This window comes from Danio rerio, chromosome 15, assembly GCF_049306965.1.
Source record: "Danio rerio strain Tuebingen ecotype United States chromosome 15, GRCz12tu, whole genome shotgun sequence".
Classification (NCBI taxonomy): domain Eukaryota; kingdom Metazoa; phylum Chordata; class Actinopteri; order Cypriniformes; family Danionidae; genus Danio; species Danio rerio.
This window is the reverse complement of record NC_133190.1, coordinates 3710763-3727500: the sequence shown is the minus strand read 5'-3', so window position 1 is coordinate 3727500 and position 16738 is coordinate 3710763. Positions and strand designations below refer to the sequence as shown.

The 16738-nt window shown below is 38.1% G+C and overlaps 1 protein-coding gene across 2 annotated transcripts in view; it reads right to left on the bottom strand.

Annotated features, from left to right (window-relative positions):
* Positions 1 to 16738, bottom strand: part of LOC100334706 (lipoma HMGIC fusion partner-like) — a 127295-nt gene that overhangs the window by 19772 nt on the left and 90785 nt on the right. Inside the window, exon 4 of one of the 2 annotated variants that reach the window (XM_073924318.1) lies at positions 223 to 681. The exons of the other annotated variant lie outside the window; for it this stretch is intronic. The gene's annotated coding sequence lies outside the window, so the exon portion shown is untranslated. Of the gene's footprint in view, positions 1 to 222; positions 682 to 16738 lie in introns of those variants that run through there. 2 annotated transcript variants of the gene reach the window in all.

Sequence of the window (16738 nt, the reverse complement as noted above, 5' to 3'; positions counted from 1 at the left end):
CTTGAAATTGGCCGTAGTGTATGAGTGTTTGTGTGAATGTGAGAGTGTGTGGGTGTTTCCCAGAACTGGAATGCAACTCGAATGGTATCCGCTGCGTAAAACATTTGCCAGAATAGTTGGCAGTTCATTCCGCTGTGGCGACCTCTGATAAATAAGGCAGTAAGAAAAAAAAAACAGCTTCTGGTTCATGAGAACTTGAAAGGAACAAGGCGCTCACATCCTGTGTCTTAAACAGAGTTTGGCTGGCTGTTTATTTATATTTCATTCAAGTAAAGCAAACATATAAAGAAAACGGTACAATGATTTTTGTTTGGCGTTCATCCTATTAGTTCGAAGCAGCTCGCCTATATGCTGTACATCTTCAAACTACTAATGATTCCCAGTGATGATGAAACAAACGTTGTACATTCGCTTTACAGCAGAAACTCAAGATTCAATTTAAATTAAAAAGCAACACTGACAAATTTTCGTTTCAAGTATAAAACTGTAAAGATGCTTGCTATCTATTATGTAAACTCCTACATAAATAAATAACGAAGTCGGCAGCCATTTGCTTCCAGTGCCTGAGGAGCAACTCAGGGTTCAGTGCCTTGCTCAAGGGCACTTCAGTCGAGGGTGCTGAAAGTGGAAGAAAACACTGTTCATTCACTCCATCTCCTGCTACCCTCCTGCAAATCAAACCTGCAATTTGAGATGGGTACAGAGAACAGGTATTTTTTTTGGACTGGTACGTAACTCGGTCAATACTACACAACTGATAAGACTCAGGACAAAAGGTACTGTTAACAATACTCCGAATACTAGCGAACTAGAAGCTGCTGCTTATCTATTTATGTCTCTGAATGTATGTGACTAAGGCCATGTCTACACTAATCCGGATAAATTTGAAAACTGAGTTTTCCTCTAAAAACGCTTCATGTCCACACTGTTGTTTCTATTCGTTTTCCAAAACTTTGTCATCCACACTGAAACGACTACAAATGCTTTCAACCTGTAATGCGCATGCTTGAAACGTAAGACGCTTCGGCACGCGTCATTTCCGGCTGACGTTTATTTTATTTCCGGCTCTTTGAAACGTTGTGGCAAAATGTCGAGGAAAAGCACAGAGTTTTTTAAATGGACTGACAATAAAGTAGAGTTGCTGCTTCGAGTAACACATGAATACAAAGTTGCAAAAGAGAGTGAAAATGTAGACTGGGAGACGTGCCAAAACAAATACGCCGATATACTGGACCGCTTTAAAGAACAGTATCCTGCTGATGACGCTGCTTACCCTCACAGTAAGGACGACATCACTAAAATCATACTCACAACGAAAATAAAGTAGACGAATTAGTAACATGACTGAGTGTCACATGACAAAAAATGCGTCATCGTTTTTCGAAAGACTCCGTTTTCACGGTCTACACTACGACACGAAAACAGCGTTTTCAAATTTATCCATTTTGGAGAGCGTTTTCAAAAAGATACGTTTTTGTTTCCTAAAAATGCGTCTCAGTGTGGATGGAAGGGCAAAACGGAGACAAAAATATGCGTCTTTAAATGAAATTGCATTAGTGTGGACATGGCCTAAGGTTTGCTTGTTGTATGTTTGTCTTTCAGATGAGACGAAACCGAGATCCCGACTCTCTGTGGTCGTTAAAAATCCCAGGATGTCCTTCGAAAAAGAGTAGGGGTTTAACCTCTGCATCCTGGCCAAATCTGGCCACTGGCCTTTGTCCATCTTTGTCCTAACCCTCCCCACATCATAATTGGCTTCATCACTCTGTCTCACTCTGTCACCAATCAGTCTGGTGTGCAGTCTGGCGTAAAATGGCTGCCGTCGCGTCATCCAGGTGGATGCTGCACACTGGCGGTGAATGAGGAGATTCCCCCCTATGTGTAAAGCGCTTTGAGTGTCCAGAAAAGCGCTTTATAAATGTAAGGAATTATTATTATTATTATTATTATTATGTGTGATATTCTTGCACAACATGTGCGGGGTGAATCGTACGAAAACGATTTTAAAAAGGAGGCGTGGCAAACAACCCCGCCCCTAAACCCATCCGTCAATGGTTAATGAGCTAATCGTACTAAATTATACAAATTAGATTTTACGAATTTATACGAATTAGCCACTAAATCAAAAAGTTACGGATTGCTGTGAGATTGTGTTGGTATTTTCAGGTACGTGGTTTGGCTGTTTGTCATGATTTTCTGATCTGTATGATTATAAATAAAGTTAAATGTTTAAGGGTCTATATCAGGGGTCACCAAACTCGTTCCTGGAGGTCCGGTGCCCTGCAGGGTTTAGCTCCAACTCGCCTCAACACACCTGTCTGGGTGTTTCAAGTATACCTAGGCTGTTTCTCAATATGCGTTCTTCAGTGATCTTGCGTCCTCGTGCAACGTCATCATCAGCTGCCAAAGTTCAGCTCCAATACTCAAGACCGCAAGGACGCGTGAAACTTCCTGGATGTGTTCTTGATATCAAGGATGCACCGATGCAGACTTGATCACCGAACTCGCTCTGGAAGTCCCAGAAGTCATTGCGACTGGAGGTGGGAAGCGCAGGATTTCATATAGATTTATTATTACAGTTCAGAGATATCACTTATTTACCTCAAGAGCTTCCATAAATGAAACGGTGAAAGTAAACATTACCCTAGACATCTTAATAAAGGAATAAACACATTAAGGGTGTTTGTTTGCTGAAATTTGTATTATAATCTATTTTATTTGTATTGTGCAACATATATTTAGTTTTTAGGCATAGTATATATTTTGAAAAGGGGAAAAACAATAAACCGTTGTATGAATGCTGTAATGTTTAAATAATTTTCCATTTAAAGATGTAGTAGGTGATTGTCTTCAGAAGCATTTTTTGTTGTGCTGGTTGAAAGTCTCTTCACAGTCTAATAGTAATGATTACAGTATGTAGCGGCTTTCCAATTGCCGCTATTGTTGGTAGAGTGAGCAAGTTTTGTACGCGTAAAAGTCAGAGTTGTAGGAAAAATAGATGCAAATAAAATGTCTTTATTTTCCAATCAACTTCCAATCAACAGAATTACTTAATCACTTTCCTTAATCTATATGCACACTTCTCTGTTACCTTGAGTTGAGTTACGCTCAGTTACGAGACGAGATGATACGGTCAAAAACTGTGTGCTTCCTACCAACACTCTCTTACCGTACGTTCACACCGAAAGCGGCGAGAGCGTCCAAGGTCGCTCTGGCCGCCCTGGCGACAACGCTCTCTGCCTTCAGCTTTGGTGGCGAGAGCGTCAAAACTCGCTACATTTATCTCATATTTAAAGGAGCCGTTGCAGCATATCAGTTACATTCCTGCATAAAACATGTTTCTAGCGTGAAAATGTTGCGCACTTCTTATCAAATTCATACAACAATGGAAGATCAAGTTGCGTGTGGTGTGGCTTTGCTCTATTTATCCACTATGTGTCCATATGTCTGAAATATCCTGAAGCAGCAGTACTGTTTTGTACTGTCACATCGCGTGAGAGTCCCGCTTTCCTAAGATAAATTTATAAATCATTAATGAACATCAGTAACTCGCCAGCAACTTATTTAATGTATGTTCCTGTAGGAAAATTTTTTTAAATAATTGGAAATCCGGTGGTCGGAACCAAAGTTCACAGGTCTGTGTTCTCTGAACTGCTATCAAGCGATGGACGTCTTCATTCTGATTGCTTGCCGCCGAACCGCGTCATAGCTCATTACCATAAAGTTGACTTCATTTCAACTCTCCTCGACGCTCACGCCGGCGAAGACGCGCCGCGCTGCTCCTCGCTGCTTATCGCCGCCGGCTCTCATTGAAAATGAATGACTTCCGGCTACTTTGACGCTCTCGCCGCTTTCGGTGTGAACGTACGGTTACTCCATGCAGTGAAGCCACAGTTATATAGTCTCCTACTGACACCTTGTGGCCAATCGCCAATATACAATGTATGGCTCCTACACAGTAAATGATCTAAATGTATTTATATATATATTTTCATTTTAGGACAGACATAAAACAAAAAAAATGTTCATTCAATTAATTAGAGTCGGGCCAACATCTTTCATAATTCCGAAAAGTAGCTCAATGTGTCTGTCAGCAAATGCAGATTTGAACAACTGCACAGCCGTTTGTACGCAGCTCCGCCGACCACTGTGTGTTCACGAGAGAGAGCACGCGCACGCGATCGGTAAAAACCTGCTGAATCAAAACTTTTTCAAAACCTGAATCAATATTGGAGTTACCTTTGCACGCTGGAGAAAGGATGACACCATGTCTGAAGGATTTCTCTTAGACGGGTAATGTTCTGTTTTAAAACCGTTTTAGCTTCACGCAAAGCTGATGTAACGTTAGATGTTGTTGTTACAAACGGGTTATATCTTCACAGAAGTGTTGTTCAGCCACTAAAATCTTCCGATGAAAGATTGATAAGACTATTTTCAGTTTCATAAGGGACCTTTTACAGCATCGATAATGTAGATTTTAATTAGTTTAACAACAAAACACAAGTAAATACCGCTGTTCCACCTAGTCTATATTGTTTACCACGCAAACTCTAAATATTCGCCCTGAAATAGCATGACAGTTTGGCTTGCACACTGCTGGACAAGCACTAGTCGCTTTTAACACATGAGAGAGGGTTATTTTGCCGTGCTCGTGTTTCAGGAGGCGTGGCTCTTGACCACAGGGGAGGCACTGTGAATCAGAGATTTATGCTAAGCTGTTAGCATTGTGGAAGATCACCTACTGCACCTTTAAAACTCGTGAAGGTCGCGTGACCATCAGGAAGAGCACAGCATCTCATTTCTTACAGAACGCTTTCTCTGTTCTCGTGGTCTCCTGAGTTTGTTCTTACGTGGAAACCTGGCAAGACCGGTCTCCGCAAGTCCGTTCTCTGCGTTCTTGGAATTGGGAAACAGCCATTGGCTGCGTCTGAAACCGCCTACTACTCAGTAGGTACTGCATTTGAATTTAAACGTACTACTCGGCCATTAGAAAAGTACGTTCTTTACAGTATGAATGTGAAAAGTATGAATGGAATTCTGACGTACTACATCCACCATTTTGCCATGGTCATGTGACCTACCTGCGTCAGTTGCGTCGCTTCTCTTCCATTCATGAATTCTCTCGCAGGGCATCATGGGATAGCGCAGCGTGCATGGGATGCGCACTTCAGAATCTCGCCGGAAGTAGTAAGTCATCCGGGTACTTCTCGCATACTGATTTTCGAATTCTATGAGTTCGGACATATTACTCTGCTCGCATACTGATTTTAGCGTACTGTATAGTATAGAAGCATAGATATATACATTAGATGTCGCCTGGCCTATTGTTGTCTATTAGACGGAATGCGTCAATAGCGCCGCCATCTTGGTACAGGGTAGCGCTTCTTTGAAATGAATGCGGGACCAAGGTACAGTGGAGGACTGTGGCCATGCAAAGCCAGAGATATACACATATACACATATATCTATGATCGGGAGTTTTCCTGGATGTTAGTGTGTAATTTTTTTTTCTAATTACGAAAATTATAATTTTACATCACTTTTCTACATTGATGGATCAGTGACCGCACAGGCATTTCTGACAAAAAGCTTGTGCTTGTGTGTACAGAAATGTACTATTCACCCTCTCTGTTAAATGTAATCTAATCCGTGTCCTGAAACACACCTCATCTGCTGCTTTCACTTCTCTTACTGACGGAGGGAGCGATTCGTTTGTGAATGAATCCCCCGAACGACTCTTTCACTAACGTTAGCCGACAATAATACAAGTTTCTGGCAGCGCAGCATCTCGTTGTCATATTTCTTTTGCATTGTTTGCTGATTTTATCCAATAAAACTAGCATAAGCCGAGTGTTTAGTGCGAGTTGGAGCTGCTTTGCCTTATGGTGAATGCAGTAAGAGACCGTTATTATCATTATCACGCTACCTGATTAGCACAAAAGTTCAGAACATACAAAAACAGGAAAAAAAACTTAATATTACCTATGAAATGTTCTGCCTTTGTGCTTTGTTTTCTTTGTTTGCTCGTTACTACACCCGTAGACAGCGCTAAAGTCCCGCATCTTCACGTAATAACACTGTCTTGACTAGTGCGGTTGAATGACATTTGTCTTGGGAGCACTGTACCAATGTGGCGGCGCTATTGACGCATGCTCAGGGTCCCTATGCGATATCTAGTGTATATATCTATGGTATGGAAGTATGTAGTTTCGGACGCAGCCATCGACTTGTATGCAGTGTCCTCAGGCAAATATTTATTACTCTACCTTCGGTGTGAACCTAGTATAAAAGGCTTTTATCGCCACCTGCTGGTTCGGCTTAACATACATCACAGTGAGTTTTTGCATTTCCATGTGGACAAGGACTTTAAAAAACGCAGGCATGGATAACTCATTTCACGAAAATACCTGTGTATATGTGGACATGGGCTTAGAAGAGTCTCACCTCAAGGCGAAATGTGTTAAAAGCAGCGCCTCCAGCATGCAGTCTGTCATTTCTCCCTCTTTATTTGATTGCATTTCATTAAGGTAAGACGTTTAATCCCATCCTCCACACTTCCTATGTGGGTTATTGCGAGACTGAGGATGGGTAGAGGAGGGGTGGGTGGAGATTAACCAAGAATGGAAACAGCAACTTTATTGATGTGCCAAGAAACCACAGGGAGGTGGAAGATCTGAGCGCCAGCGAACAGAAGATCTCTCTCTCGAAAAAAGGCCTGTTTTCTGTCTTTCTGTTTCCTGTTAGCATCAAACTTTGTGACCTCTTTGTGTCTGTTTTTTTTTTTTTTTTTTTGGAGTTTAATGACAGACACAAACAAAAAAGAAAGCCATTGATGATTCTCCTCACGCCGGTGTCCCAGATGTGCACGCAATTACTCGTCTGAGGTGAAAAGCGGCACGTTTTAAACTGCCGCAAATGTGCTGTAATGAATTCCATCTATTTCAGAGAGGTTTTGACATGCAACGAGAGCTGCTTTGGTTTTGGGAAGCGCTCTTGTGGTGCGAATGAAAATGAGCAGCTCTGGAAATCTACAGCTTTGTTTAATGATTTCTCTGAAGTCGCTGATGGATTTTGTTTGGGGTGGTTTATTTTTTTTTGGATTGCACTTTATTGTGCACTTGTACACACATGCATTTGATTTACTCATTTTTTTTGTAAGTTAAGTGGTTGCAAACTGGCATCACGGTGGCTCAGTGGTTAGCACTGTGGCCTCACAGCAAGAAGGTCGCTGGTTCAAGTCCCGGCTGGGTCATGCGCTATAGGAGAATTGAATAAACTAAAGGTTGTAGTCTTTGAGTGTGTGTGTGTAAATGAGTGTGTATGGGCATTTCCCATTACAGGAATGGCATCCGCTGTGTAAAACATATGCTGGATACGTTGGCGGTTCATTCTGCTGCGGCAACCCCTGATTAATAAAGGGACTAAGCTGAAAAGAAAATGAATGAATGAATAAATTCATCCCATATAAACAGACACCTTAAAAAATATTGTTAATCCAATAAATGATCTTTTTTAAACCTAAATTAAATATGCCTTGAGCTTAAATTAGAAAGAAAACAGCAGAAGGATCATCCAGCTTTACTTTTGGGTGATTTTAAGTGTGAATGAATGAATGAAGTATTTTTATTAGTTAACATTGTTTTTAAAATTTAATGACAAGAAAACATGAACTATAATAATAACAAAAAATAATAATAGTGTTTATATACTTATAATAATATATTTTTAATATTTTTATATTATATCATTATATATCATTATATATCATTATATCATTATTATTATTACTACCATTCATTCATTCATTCATTTTTTTTTTTGGCTTAGTCCCTTTATTAATTTGAGGTCGCCACAGCGGAATGAACCACCAACTTATCCAGCATATGTTTTACGCAGTGGATGCCCTTCCAGCTGCAACCCATCACTGGGAAACATCTATACACACTCATTCACACACACTCATACACTACGAACAATTTAGCCTGCCCAATTCACCTGTACTGCATGTCTTTGAACTGTGGGGGAAACTGGAGCCCCCGGAGGAAACCCACGCCAACACGGGGAGAACTTGCAAACTCCACACAGAAATGCCAACTGACCCAGCCGAGGCTCGTAGCAGCGATCCACTGCGTCACCGCATCGCCATTAATATTATTATTATTATTATTATAAATGAGCTTACATGTTAATGTTTATTTTATTTTAAAAATGCAACAATATAAAGTATAAAACTTGTGGTTTATTTTATTTTACTTAATTTTTTATTTGACTTCATTTAATTTTAATTAACCATGTTATTTTATGTTGTTTTATTTATCATTTTACTTTTATTCATTTTTTATATTTTCTTTTTCTTTACTGTTTTCTTTTTTTACTCATTTTTTTTACTTTATTTTTCTTTAACTTTTTTATTTTAATTTATTTTATTTTACTATACTATTTTACTTAGTTTTTTATTTTACTTAATTATTGTATTTTACTTTAATATTTTATTTTACGTTATTTAATTTTACTGTATTTGACTTTTATTTGACTTTATTATTTTATTTTATTAAAAATGTTATTTTATTTTACTTTATTTGACTTTTATTTAGTTTTCCTTGTATTTTCATTAATTCCTTCGTTTTCTTTTCATCTTAGTCCCTTTATTAATCAGGGGCCGCCACCATGGAATGAACCGCCAAATTACTTACCATATGTTTTATGCAGCGGATGCCCTTCCAGCTGCAACCCAACACTGGGAAACACCCATACTCTTTCAAACACATACACTACGGCCAATTTACCATATTCAATTCACCTAAAGCTCATGTGTTTGGACTGTGGGGGAAACCGGAGCACCCAGAGAAAACCCACACCAACACGGGGAGAACATGCAAACTCCACACAGAAATGCCAACTGACCCAGCCAGGACTCAAACCAGAAACCTTCTTGCTGCGAGCCGATCGTGCTACCCACTGCACCACTTATTTTATTTAACTTTATTTTATTTTACTTTACAATTTTATTATTACTTTTACTATTTTTACTTTTGCTGATTGATACAGTTGCATAGTGTGAGTGTGGATCCAACAGAAGGACATTTTCTTACAACTACATTTACAACAACGTAAAATTGTTCAGCCACAATATGGGCATCCGGCAGTAAACAAGCTGGATTTACCAACAACAATCTGAGGAGTTGCATGTGGGTGAGATGATACAAAAAAAACCCCATCCCTCTCCATCCCTCCCAAAATCAAGCCCAATCTCTCAGCCTCTATTAAGATCCGACATCTGCGTTTGAGAAAGAAATCGATCGGCGCTAGTGTAAAACCAGTCCATTACAGGCTGCCATTAACGTCGTCCATTAAAGAAGCATTCAATATCCAGGGCGTATAATGAGTCTGCAGTTAATGTGAGCTCACGCACGCTCTCTGATTATCTCTCCCACTGCCGCTCACATCCACAGCAGTAATTAAAGATGAAAATCACACGCTTAGAATACTCAACTAGAGCAGTAAATGTGAAAAAGCAGACTAAATCCCTCTGTTTGGGACACTTTTAGTGAACCAGCTGCCCAATGGCTGATCTGAGAGGTGGAACACAGACGAAGTGGTGCTAATTTCTGATTTTAGTGTAAGTAGACTTGACCTACATTATATTTAATCAGACCCGAGTTTAATTAGACATGGCTTAAAATGAATTAGACTTGATCTTAATCTGACTTTACCTAAATTAGACTCGGCTTTCCTCAATGAAACTTGAAATGCATTGTCTTAAAATAAGCCTAGGGTCAACTCCACTTAAATTAGACTTGACCTTAATCTGACTTAACCTTGATTCAACCCAAGCTCATTCTGGAAACGTAGCCCTGCAGACGTTTCTGGAGACTGCGATTTACGTGGCCGGAGGTACGTACGGACGCGTTTAGTTTTTTTCGAGCGAACGCTGCGGGGCAGTGTGGCGCCGCTCCGCTCCTCCTCTTCGCGCTCGCCGGCCGACGGCTCGCCTCCGATTGGAGGGCTTTCCCGATGCAACCAGTTTGTCCGCTTAGCTCACAGCGTTGCGTCGGCGGAGCGGAGGCTCCGGAGGAGGAGGAGGAGCCGGCTGTGGGGACGACGACCGGGATCGAGTCTGGGGAACAGCGGTTCCAGAAATCAGGTAAGATGAAAAACAGAATCCAAAAAATAAGGGCGAGAACGCGGCGGGATACGAAAACGCGGTGGAAATCGAAGACGAGGGCTTTTGCTTTTTTGTTTTTTTTTCTGGACGGCTTTTGCAAACCGTCGCTTGGGTTTAGGGAAGGAGGAGGAGGAAGAGGAGGGTGGCCGGGTTGGCCGATCCAGCGGCTTTTCGCGCGAGAACATCATGGGCGCGAACGGCGCGCACTTAAATTAGACTTGACTAGACTTAAATTAAACTCAACTTATTTTAGACTTGACTTGCCTGGATTTAAATTTATCTTTATTGGAGTGAATAGACTTAAATTAGATTTAATTAGCCTTAATCAGACTTTTGGCATGCCTTGACTTAATCTAGACTTAACTTTAATTAGACTTAGCTTAAATTAGACTTGACTAGTATTAAAAAAATGTTACTTGCCTAAAAACAGACATATGTTATACATGACTTGAGCTTAAATTAGGCATTACTTTAAACTTGACTAGACTTAACTTAGGTTTAAATTAATCAAAGTTAAACTCGACTTATTTCAGACTTCACATAAATTGGAGCTGACATAAAATCACAAAAAAAAAGCACCTGGCGATGACTCTTTGTTTTAGTAGCAAACATAAATTTTACGAAAAGTCACACTAAAGGTTGAAAGGTGAGTTCTTAATCCAGCCATTTTAATCTCTGTGCTAAAACTCACTTAGTTTTTCCATCTGTCCGTCTCAGGATCACTTTTTGTGCTTCTCTCCTGGTCCTCTTGAATGGTGCCTCAGGAATTCGGCACTCCGGCCCACACAATGCCATTCACATTCCCCATTCAAAAGGGCAGAAAGGAGAGGGCAGAGCCAAAAGAAAAAGCCCAGTTGAGTGTTGGGGAGCTGCGAATAGGTCACATCTAGGCTGCTTTTAAAGGCCAGCTGTCAGAGGCTTTGAATGGATGAGGAGCGCAGTGAAAAAACGTCCCGCCGAGGGTTGAGGGCAGAGCGGAGGCTGTCGAGGTGAATGAACCGTCAGGACGGGACCTGCCTGTCCCGCAGACACTTACACTGGGGGACCAAGACGGATGGGTGGAGGACAGAATGAGTGAATGGGAGGTGAAGACAGAAGACAAGAGGAAGTACAAGGAGAAAGTGACAGATAGAAAACACAGTGGAAGATGGATTGTCCTGGGCAAAACAAGGCTCAGTTTTTGCATAAATTATGACCAGATGTTAATTATTTATTTAAAGAGTACTCGTTTTTAAACTGTAATAAATGAACGAAATTAAACTGAGTATAAATGAATCCAGTATAAATGATTAACACTCTTAAATGAAAGGTTATGATAAGTTTAACAATGTGAATTATTAAATGAGTGTGTTAATTATTACATTATACATGTTTTTGATCATTTTAAACTAATCTCTCTACAGAATTATATGCAAATATTTTACAAATTTAATCCCCTATTAAATGTTACACACACACACACACAATGTATGATCTGCTATTCAATGATATGACATGAGTAATAATAGCATAAATAATAATAATAATGATAATGATGATGATAAACAACAACAAAAATAATAATAAACAATAATACAATTATTAGTATGTTTATAAAATTAATAAATAAATTAATAATAAAATAATAATAATAATAATATATTGTTTATTATTATTATTATTAGCAGAAGCAGTAGTAGTAATTATATCATTGTTATTCTTATTCTTATTCTTATTCTTATTAATAATAGTAATAATAATAATATTATTAACAGAAACAGCAATAAATAATATTATTAATATAATTGTTACTACTACTACTAATAACAATATTAACAATAAAATATATTATTATTATTATTAATAATAACAACATTAATAATAATAATAATAATAATAATATATTGTTTATTGTAAATATTATTATTATTAGTAGTAGTAGTAGTGGTAGTAGTAACAATTATATTTTTATTATAAACAGAAACAACAGTAATAATAATAACAATAATAATTTTATTAATACTACAAACATTTTTATTAGTAATGTTATTAGTAGTAGTATTAGTATTATTATCAGCAATTTAATTATTATTTGTATTATTATTAGTAAAAACAATTTTATTATGATTATTGACATCATTAATAAATTAATAACTCAGAAAACCCTAGCAACCACCACATCACATAAAACAAACTCGCAGTAGTTTGTTTTATTACCGAACCTAAAAACTCATTTTCGAATGTCGCGTATTGGTTTTACAAAAATGACGCAATAAAGGTCGAAAGGTGAGATCTTAACCCGACCACAGGAAATGGTAAAATAAAAATAAATGTATTCATTTTAAAAAGTTACACACAACTGAAAACAATTAGGGCAGGATACAGCGGACACTAAACAATAAACAAAATTTCAAAATAGTAATAGTAATAGAGTGCAACACGCACATAAAACGGATCTGACTTTAATGAGCGTAATTAGAACTTAGATTTGACTTAACTTTGAAAATACAATTTATTTATTACTAATAAAAATATTATATTGTTTAATGTTATTATTTGTATTATTATTAGTAGTAACAATTGTCATATTATTATTATTAGTCGTAGTAGTAGTAGTAGTAGTAGTAGTGTTATTATTCACAAGAATAATTAGGTATTACAAATAATAATACTAATACTAATAATGATGAAATAATAATAATAATAACAATAATAATAATAATAATAATAATAATAACATTATTAGTATTATTATTATTACCATATCATGAATAATAATAATATTAATAATAATAATAACTATTAATATTAATAATAATAATAATAATAATAATAATATGTTATTAACAATAAAATGTTAGTAATAATAATAACAATTCTATTATTATTAATATTATCAGCAAATTAATGATAACATTTTATATTTTAATATAATATATATATCATTTATATATAATATAAATGATAACATTTATATTATAGTATTTGTAATATATATATATATATATATATATATATATATATATATATATATATATATATATATATATATATATATATATATATATATATATATATTGTGGCTTCCAACCTGTTACACCCAGAGTTTTTACCCCAGGTCACCGCACCCCACACATTAAGATCCTGTTCATACCTGCAAACTTTATCGCTTTGCACTTTTGCAATATTTCAAGAAACCATTATGCCTTCTTTATGGTTAAAAGTCCTTCGCAATGCACTACACAGCATTCCTGTAATGTGAATATCTTCAGACTATATTAAAATCATTTGTTTTATTTTTCAGACTAGCCCATCCTATGCCTCAGGTTTGTTGTGATACAGTATGATTCTCTTTATTGCCAAATGCTTCAATATAACCCTGCTAGCATTTCATATATATATATATATATATATATATATATATATATATATATATATATATATATATAACACCTGCAGAATTATCCAAATGAAAGGCTCATGAAAAGCAGTGGTATCATAGCTGTATTGCTAGATTGGCAGCGGTTTCAGCAGTACAAGAGAATGTCAATGGCACTTCCCTCGAGACAAACCTCCGCAGTTCTTTGGCAGCAACTCAATTTGTCCGCATGGCTACTATGACATCCCTGCAAACCCATACATCTCTTTTCAGCAATCCTCACTTCATCTCCATTGATCTGTTGTCCACTGAACATGTCAGAGGTCTCCGGTCAATAGCAGCATTGATCAAATAAAACACTCGCTACATCAGACCTTGTTAATTATCGCAGACTATAAATTCACACAGAATCTAAACAGTTTAAACGCTATTTAAAGGGAGAGTTCTCTTAAATATGACAACTTTGTCATTATTTACTCACCCTCATGCCATTCAAAACCTTTATAACAGGGCTATTCAATCAGTTTGTCATGGGGGCCAGTTCATGAAAAGCATGCCAAATGAGGGGCTGAAGAGATATGACTTGCAATGAGTGATGACAAGAGATGTAAAGTACTAGAGACCCAGACTTAAGTAAAAGTACAAGTGCTCTATCAAAAAGTGACTTGAGTAGAAGTAGAAGTGCTCTTTACTTAAGTGGAAGTACTAAAGTTGTGTGTGCCATCAATCCGTCTCTTCTTGTCTTGTTTCTCTCTTTAAATTAGCAGGATTTGAACGCGAGCTGGGCTTCCAGCTAACTCTATCAAGCCTCTTCAACTGCTCCAGAATGCAGCAGCACGAGTGGTCTTCAATGAACCTAAAAGAGCACATGTCACTCCGCTGCTCATCCGTTTGCACTGGCTGCCAGTTGCTGCTCGCATCAAATTCAAAGCTCTGATGTTTGCCTACAAAGTGACTTCTGGCCTTGCTCCTTCTTATCTGCTCTCACTTCTGCAGATCTATGTGCCCTCCAGAAACTTGCGTTCTGTGAATGAACGTCGCCTCGTGGTTCCATCCCAAAGAGGGAAGAAATCACTTTCGCGAACGCTCAATCTGCCCAGTTGGTGGAATGAACTCCCTAACTGCATCAGAACAGCAGAGTCACTCGCTATTTTCAAGAAACGACTAAAAACTCAACTATTTAGTCTCCACTTCACTTCCTAATCTGCAATTGCCTCTCTGAATATCACACTAACTGTACCCAAAAAAAAAAAAAAAAAAAAACTAATACTACTAATACTTCCCTTCTTAGACTTTACAGACCTGAAACTTGCCTATAGCACTTATTCATTGTTGCTCTTAGTTGTGTAAATTGCTTCCTTGTCCTCATTTGTAAGTCGCTTTGGATAAAAGCGTCTGCTAAATGACTAAATGTAAATGTAACATAAGAGAGTCCAGTGATGTCGATTCGAAAATGTTTAATAACAACTTAACTGAACTATATTACACGGTCTTGCTTAGTGAAACAACTTCTTCCTTCTCGGAAGTCAGCATATACTCTATATTAAAAATTAAATTACTTTAAGTAAAATATTTTCAAGTTTTGACTTTCACAATATTATTAATTTTACATAAATAAAACAATGAACTTATGGCTCTTGTAAAAGTATCAACCCAGGCTCATTCTGAAATCGTAGTCCAGCGGACGTTTCTGGAGACCGTGAAATACGTCCCGGGAGGTACATATGGCTGCATTTCATTTTTTTAAGCGAACGCTACGGGGCGGTGTTACGCCGTTCCCTTTCGGGCTTGCTGGTTGACCGCTTACCTCCGTGTGGAGGGCTTTCCCGCTGCAGTCAGTTTGTCCGGTCAGCTCATCGTGTGCATCGGCGGACTTCAGATGCAGAGAGGAGGAGTTGACAAAGGTTTCGAGTCCAGGGAAGAGCGATTCCAGAAACCAGGTAAGACAAAAACAGAATCCAAAAAATAAAGTGAACGAGTTCATAACAGGGTGAGAACGTGATGAAATCCGAAAACGTGGTAAAAGAAAAAAAAACAAAAAACAGACGAGGGTTTTTCTTTTTTTAGACGGATTTTCTAAATTGTTGATCGGGTTTTGGAAAGTGAGCGGGCGGGAAGGTCAATCGGTAAAACTGGTTGGGTTCAGGGAAGGAGGAGGGTGGGTCAGCCGATTGGCCGGTCGCGCAGTCAATCATTCGGTCAGTCAGACAGTGGCCTCTGATGGGTTGACGCGAGAACAGCGCGGGCGCGAACGCGAGAGACGTTCGAGATATGAAAGAGCGCGCACAGCGGCCTCTTGTGGATTTGCGAAAACAAAAACTGCACAAATACGTACCTCCCAGGACGTATTTCTCGGTCTCAGGAAACGTCCGCTGGACTACGTTTTCAGAATGAGCCTGGGTTGAAAAGTATTCAACATTTTTTGTACTTAAGTATTACAAGTAGTTTATTTCAAAATGTACTACTCAAGTACTGAAAGTAAAAGTGTAACTGGTGTAACAAGTTTTGTGTAATGTAGAAAGCAGTCAAAAGACATCATATCTTTTTGTTTAATTTAAATATCTTTTTTGGGGGCACGTGATTAAGCAGAACGATAAGAAACATGGCTTACGATACCGCGCTTGAACCACAGATCTAACAGATTATAACGGCTTTAACACACACCTTTTAAAGTAGTGTGTCACAAAACTAGGGGTGTGATTTTGACACCCCTAGTAACGATGCAGCACATAAAAAATCTATCAGAGTAAAAGTATTAAACTCATCGAAAATAACGACTATAATCAACGATTATAGACGTGGTTGTAAGATTATAGTCTGAAGAATGATCACGGTTATCAAGATTATTATGCTTTCATTCAATTCAAACACACATAATCGTTTTAATTATTTGTAATACAAGTTCCATGCCAAGCATGCTGAAATCCTGCATGAAGGAAAGTTTTAGGTGGACATGAAGGTGGGCAAACGGTGACTGTTTTCATTTTCAGGTGATCGGTTTCTTTAAACCCAGCCGTATTCTGATTTTCCTGGAGAAAGCTGCGAGTTAATACGGCGTGTGGGATGATGATAAACCGCAGTCTCGCTGTAAATGACTTTTAGATTGATATCAGAAGCTCACAAGTCTGATTTAACAGACTTCAGACGAGACGAAGCATTGAGGTGCAGCTGGGAGGAACAGCAATGGTAAAATCCTTCAAACTAATACCACAATC